Genomic DNA, 7,841 nt, shown 5'->3' with positions numbered 1-7,841 from the left:
TTTCAATAAACCCTAAAATCACATTAACCTTATAAACTGGTCTTATAATATTGCCCGTAAACTTGCATTTGTCCATGTGAACATGTGACCACGACTGCCTATGAAATACACATATTAAATCTATAATGAAAAATTCTATAGACTACAACCATCTCAATTTCATCCATTTATATAAGATGTGGCACATTTATCATCATTGAATGATAAGTATCATGACTTACAATATTATTACTATTGGATGATAAAGTCATACTATGTAAGATGTGATACTTATCATTTAATAGTGATAAATATGTCACATCTTACATAGTGAGATCAAAATGGGGTAAGAGTGTGGTATATAGTATTACTCATCCATAATATCAAACTTGTACTTGCTCCCATAAACACAACGTGTACCTAATTATTACTTAGACCCGTAACCACATAAGTCCACCCATAAACTCATCAAATCTAAGAGTAACACTCATTTAAAACCCCGAGAGAGAGAGAGAGAGAGAGAGAGAGAGAGAGAGAGAGAGAGAGAGAGAGAGAGAGAGAGAGAGAGAGAGAGAGAGAGAGAGAGAGAGAGAGAGAGAGAGAGCATGCAACGTTGGGAAGGAGAATTATGTAAAGGTGGTTGTGAAATTTTAATTATACTCACAAGTGTACCAACCATACTGAAGTATAATTTAATAAGAACAAGGTTAGACCCACACGGACTTGTAAAAACGTAGGAAATCAATCAAATATAAATCAAATAAATTCTAATCTAGTTCAGAAAGATGAGTTGTAAAATAAAATAAGAAATTAAGATCTAAACAATCAATTAATCAAAGCAAGAAATAATTAATTAATAAACTAATCACAATAAAAAGAACTAAAATAAATTCTAAAGATGCAAACTAATCTAAATAATGTATAAACTATTAATGGGGCAATGAACTAAGGTTTTGGAATCCACCTCATTAATTCATACTAATATATTTATGATAATTGTTTCTTCCCGAATATTTACATGATAATCTAGAAATCAATTTTGTTATTATGGAAAATATCATCTTTGAACCCCTTTTTTAAGAAAATATCTAAAGTGTATTTTTATTCGCTCAAATAAATAAAATCAAATTATCACTTGTATGTGTTAGAAAAAATCACAAAAGATATAAGATAATATTTTTGACAAAATTATAAAATAGACTCTCAATTGATTAAGATTATTCTAGATCATGATAAAAATATAATTAAACTCAAATCAAGAACTCTATCTCTTTCAATTGATATGAAACAAGAATAATATATCATTGAACAAATAAATAACTAGGAAAAAAATTATTCTCATAAATAATATTACTAATCTTCAATGAGGTTTCATCCTCAATCTTAGTTAAAAACTTAGCAAGACATGTTCATGAAAATAAACTCTAAAATCTTAACATAAATAAAGATTAATACAATATTTAAAAGATATTAATAAAATAAAAATTAAAATACTATAACTGCAAAAATAGAGATACAACCCTAGCTTTTCTTCTCTCCATGCGAGATGCTCTTGCTGCAGCACTGACTTATATGTCGGTGGTGTAGTGCTACTCGTCTATTTATACACCAAGAAGCTAGGTTTATTTTTTGGAAAATCTAGTGGAGCTGCTTAAAAGTACAGCTCGATTATTTTAATTTTTTAAAATTTTTTCTTTTTTACTTAATGTGTTAGGGGGTTTTCCCCCGTTCCCAAAGCCTAGAATCTAAGCCCAATACCATAAGAGGCCTAGGCCGATTGGACAATCCATCGGCCCAGTTAAACGGTTCCTGGCCCCAAGTAGAAGGCGGTTTACAGCCTTGAAATCGTGGAAAGTTCACGATTGCGCCAAGGAAGAAGCAGCACGCCACCCTACTAGAACTGAATCCTAGGTAACCTTGAGCAGACATGTGGGCACAAATCTCGAGGAGCCCTCGATCCTTTGACAAGAGGAAAAGGAAGAGTCTGAAGACGCGCATCCCCTAACAGAACAAGACAGGGAGCCAAGACTCATTAAATACACTCCCTAGAGAGTCATGCCGCATTAAATGAGTATGATGGAAGGAATTGTGGAGGGGACATGTCACAACCCCACCCTAACAAGAGCGAGACCGTGATCCCATACTTGTTCTTCTTTTTTTTTTTTTAGATAATGCGTGACAATTCGAACGCATCACGCATAAATTCTAATTTCTAACTGAAATAAACATCTAATAGATATACCTTTACATTCCTTTACAAAGGACTCTCAGAATCCGTCATCCATTTATTTAAGATAACTACTTTAAACAAAAAGGGACTCAGTCCCTTTAGTCATTACAAAAGAAAACTAACTTAAAGCAGGAGGGTTTCCATTACCCCACTATGTACCTTATACCCGAAGGTATCTTGTCTAGAAGTTAACTCAATACAACATCTCCGTGTGGGGTCCATTATTAAAACATAAGAAACATATATCATCATAGAAGAAACCAAACTACCCAGGGACTACTAAACATCGGCCTCTCCCTCCTCAGTAATACTCAGCTCCTCAGTAGATTCGTCTGTACTTGGACGTTTAAAACATAAACACAAAGTGAGTCTAATACTCAGTAAGTAGTACACCATGCTGTTAACTTAAAAAGCATATAGTACTTTCCTTTGAAAACATGCATCCATAAACCAATACTAATTCTAACAATACTTCCATGCATATACTTTCTTTATAACATCATACATACACTTACTTCTTACTATCATGCATATACTTACTTCATACTTTCATGCAAAAATCTATATTTCTTATTTTCATACATACTTATATATCATATCTTCATGCATACACTTCATTTAATCTTTCACTTTCTTGTGGCCAACATACTATTGCGCCCCGTGTGTTGGGGTTAGCAGTCCTGTTGGACCTGGATTCCACCTGTGGCCACAGGTTAGGAACCCCTTTCTGTCAGGGAGCAGCACTAGGTGCACTACCAGTACTACTTACCCGGCATTGCAATCTGCCCATTTCTTTGATATCATTTCCTTTCATGTGGCCATTACATACTTTCATACATTAATTCATTCCTTTTCTTTCTTTGATATCAACATTTTCCATATCTTCCTTAGTCCGATGAACATGCTTTTATTTTGGAAAATAACATTTTATGTCATGATTACATATAAATAAAATCTTAGTTATTTCAATAAGCATGTATAAAAAAAATTTCATGACTTAGGATCTACATGCATGCATTACCATATACACATACAATCAATTATAATCGATAGGATACTTAACAGGGGCTACCAAGAAAGGCTTGTACATAATATAAACTCATTTATTCTTTAATTAGAAGAACATTTGGAAAGAGATAGAGATATATTCTTCCACAAAAGAACTTAGCGTGGGCGCATGGTCATAGCTACTTACCTAGATCCGCTGAAATTCCTTTAACTTCAGAAAATCCTAATCCAATAAATAACAAGTGTGTTAAAACTCATCCAACATCCTTTAGATCCCCTTTTTAACGATGGCTAAAATATTATAAATCTAACGTCGTTTTCTACCCTTAATGTTACTTCAAATAACTACCATCTCAACAAATCCTTACAAGAGTAACATAAGAAGATAGTTAATTTAGTTAACACAACATCAAAACAGCCCTATATATATAATTAATCCCTTAAAACAGAACATATATGTAGATATACAAAACATAACATCAAAACATCCCCATATAAATACTTAATCCCTTAAAACAGAGTATATATGTATATATATAAAATATAACATCAAAACATAAACTAAACAATTTAGTTAGCTTCCAAAATCACATAAAATCATCTTAAACAATTTACCTTAAGCTCTTAGATTCTTTCAAGAGGTCAAGTGAAGGTCCAAAGCTTGAAGAAAGTGAGAGGATTGATTTCTTGAAGAGGAGAAGAAAAGAGAGAAGTGGAGTTGGCTAGTATGGAAGAGAGATGAAGAAGACTTGTTCTTCATTTGTTAAGTGTAGACCGATGGGTTTGAAGGGGAAACTCTTCATCTATTAGGTGTAGACCGATGGGTTTGAAGAGGAAACTCTTCATCTATTAGGTGTAGACCGATGGGTTTGAAGAGAAAACTCTTCATCTAATAGGTGTAGACCGATGGGTTTGAAGAGGAAACTCTTCATCTATTAGGTGTAGACCGATGGGTTTGAAGGGAAAACTCTTCATCTATTAGGTGTAGACCGATGGGTTTGAAGAGAAAAATCTTCATCTATTAGGCCTTAAAAATCATGTACTTAATTTATTTTAACAACCCACATAAAAAATAAAAAATAAAAACACACCCATCTAAAATGAAATAATAAAAATTTTTACATGAACATATTTAACTTAAGAAATAAAATAAAATGACGTAAAGACTCACGTAGTTAGACTAGGGTATTGCAGGAGACTACCCCCTGACACAGAGCATGAGCGTCTAATCCTACGGACTAGGTATAAAAGGATGACTCACAAGTATCAGGACTCTCGCTAGACATTTTGGACTCTCTACTTTCTTACTCACTACTTTAAGACGATACTGACTTTGGCATCAAACACTCCCCAATCACCCCACAACCTCCGTCTTGTGGTGTTTTCTTTGTATTCGCAAGCTCAAGACAGAAAACCCGATTTGCTGAGAGCTTGGCCCAAAGGTGTGCGAAACACGACGTTAACAGTAGCGTCGTTTGTGAGATCGTTATAAACTTTACGTGTCTTTCGTATGCCTATGAGAACTCATTCTCAGACAGCTTGGAAGTATGAGAAAGCAACATCAATGAACATGAAAGTTAGGCTAGAAGTAATGGAGCAACTAGTAGAGAAATTGACTACTGAGGTGGGTGTCCTTCGAATGACAACATACCTCCCTGTGGGATACCAAAGGGTTAGGTCACACCTAAGTGCTGCTCTACCCTTCTCATGGAGGATTGCGGGCCAGCCCCCGGCTGCCCGACAACTTACCTTCCTCGTGAGTGTTAATAGGCAAGAGTGTATCTAGTCTCAAACTGCTTGATACTTACCTCCCTACTGGGCTCCAAAGGGCGAGATGAGCCAAAGACCATCTTATCCCTCCCACAAGGGAGAGTGGGTTAGGTCCTTTGGCCAACATATAACTTAGCCCGACCTTCACTACGATGAAGAGTGGGGTCAACACTAGCTTATCCCTCATTACCTTCCTTGTGATGTTAACGGACGGGAGCAGGTACAGTCACAAACTATCCAAAAAGACTACCTCCTCATGAGGGTTAACAGGTGGGTCCTACCCTCTGGTTATCCAACCTCCCCAAAGAAGGAGAGCGAGCCTGGCCTCTCAATTGTCCGAACAAATTACCCAGTCCCCATCATGGCAAAGTGCAGACCGCCTATTCAGTTGTCCGACATTTACCTTCTCCGCAGGGTACTAAAGGAATGGGTGTAATGCCTAAGGCTGCTTGATCCCTCCCACTGCGAAGTGCAAGTCAGTTCTCAATTAGGTAACAACTTACCTTCCTTGTGGGTATCAACAGGTAGGAGTGACTCCAGTCCTAAACTGCTTGATACTTACCTCCTCACAGGGCTTTAAATGGGGAGGCGAACCAAACGTCGCCTTATCCCTCCCCTAGTGGAGAGTGGGTTTGGTTCTTCGACCACCCAACAACTTATCTCGACCTCTTCTAGGACAAATAGTGGTGTCAGCACAACCTGACCCTCACCTACCTTCCCTGTGGTGTCAACGGACGAGAGCGGTTCTAGTCACAATTTTCTGAACAACCTAACCCCCCTATGAGGGATGATAGGTGAACTCAACCTGACTCAGTTTGACCTTCCCAAGAAGGAGAGAGGGCCTAGCCTCCTAGCTGCTTGAATAGCTTACCCCGTCCCCACCATGATGAAGTGAAAACTGGCTCCTTAGCTGTCAGATAGATTACCTCCCCAGGGGACAAAAGGAGAGGGCATGGACTAAGGCATCCCTACCCCTCCCTAGGGAGATTGCAGGTTTGTAACACCCCACCTAATTAACCATTAGGATTAATCTTTAAATGCCCTTAGATCAAGCTTATGATTTTGGGCTTTAAATAATGATGATGATGATAATAATAATAATAATAATAATAATAATAATAATAATAATAATAATAATATATTATTATTATTATTATTATTATTATTATTATTATTATTATTATTGTTATTATTATATTTTATTTATTTCATTGGAGATAGTTAGATTTATTTAGACCATAGCACTTATTGTCATTAATTATTAAGCATGAAGGATTAGAGAAGCAACCCATTAGTAGTCCTATTAAGCCCCTTAGAACTTTAGAATGTGAATGGGTCGAGACTTAGAAGCCTTAAACCAAGTCTCATAGGAATGCAAGTCTTGGTAGGTTAAGGGTTGGCCCAAGTTTGAGGAAGACATAAGGCCTTTCGGGCCTAACGTGGTGTAGGCTTGACCCATGGCCCAATTAGGTCAATGTAAGCCTTTTAAGCCTCAGCTTTGTGGATCTTGAGGCCTCTCATAATCCCTCAAAATTTAGAAACAAAGGTCTCCTATCAATCCACACCCAAAGCCCATAAAACCTCCACTCACACTCATGGCCCTTTTAAGCCCAACAAAGGCCCAAAGCCTTGTTTTAGTTCTTTTCACTCTTCAATTTGAAGCCCAGTACACCATACCATGGATTTCCTCAAGCCCATTTTATACTCTAAGTGATTCTTAGAACTCACATTAAGTTTTAAAATTGGGTTAAGACAATTAATCAACTTATCCATGATTAGTGATATTTAAACATTGTTTTGAACTTAATTTTCTCTCCTAATCCTTTTAGCATTTTTAATTTGAGATTTTCTTGTTTCATTATTCAATTACATCATTCTTAGATCATATTAGGACCCTAGATAAACCTCCACACATGTCATTAAGAGAAATGACATATCAAACCCCAAACTACACCAATTGGCACACGAGTGCCCTTTGTGTACAATGGACTGTTTTGCCCTTAAGTCTAACATTTTTGCACCTTTTTCTCAAGGGCACTATGGTCTTTAAACACCTCATGAGATCCCTTTGAACCCAGACCAAGCCTTGGACGAATTTTGTTTCAAGAACCAAACCAAAACCGATTTCACCTTGGGCACTAGTTGGATGAGAACCAAGATGGTTGAATTTCAACCTTACTTCTACCCATGGCTAAGCCGCCACTCCATGCCACCTCCATCACCACCAAATGCCCAAGAGGCTCTCATGGTAATCATGAGCATTTGACCAACTTTTTCCACCAAAAGAAAGCACAAAACCGAAGGCATCAAGCCACTTTCATTTCGACAACCCACTTCCCTTCACCCCTTTCATTTGAGATGCCACATTATGATAACTTGCAGCCAACCATGAACCCTTCCCTCACCTGAAAAGCCTTCTAAGAATAGTTTATGACTTGCACAAAACAGCCATGAAGAAAGGACAAGAGGAAGAGTCAAAGCCATGATCAAAATACCTAAGAAACCACCCTTGAACTTGTCAGCTTCATGTGTGGCTTTTGTTTGTTTTTCTTTTCTTTCTTCTGTGCCATGACCTGACCAGTACCCTTAGGATCAATTTAGCACCTAATTGGATGAAGTAATGGTGATTTTATGGCACTATTCACCTTGCACAAGTGACACAAGATGATGGAATGAAAGTTGAAATATGAGCTCCTTGCACCACCGCCCACATCACCCAGTCCCCAAGGGCTCAAGCCAACGTCTCCTTTCCCCATTTTTGCCTATAAAAATCCCCTACACCTCTTCATTTCCTCCACACCTCATCTCTAAACTCATTTTGAGCATTGAGAGCTATCTACCCCCTTAGTTATTG

The sequence above is a fragment of the Carya illinoinensis genome, chromosome 11 (assembly GCF_018687715.1).
Source record: "Carya illinoinensis cultivar Pawnee chromosome 11, C.illinoinensisPawnee_v1, whole genome shotgun sequence".
Taxonomy (NCBI): domain Eukaryota; kingdom Viridiplantae; phylum Streptophyta; class Magnoliopsida; order Fagales; family Juglandaceae; genus Carya; species Carya illinoinensis.
Note: the sequence above shows the minus strand (reverse complement) of the source record.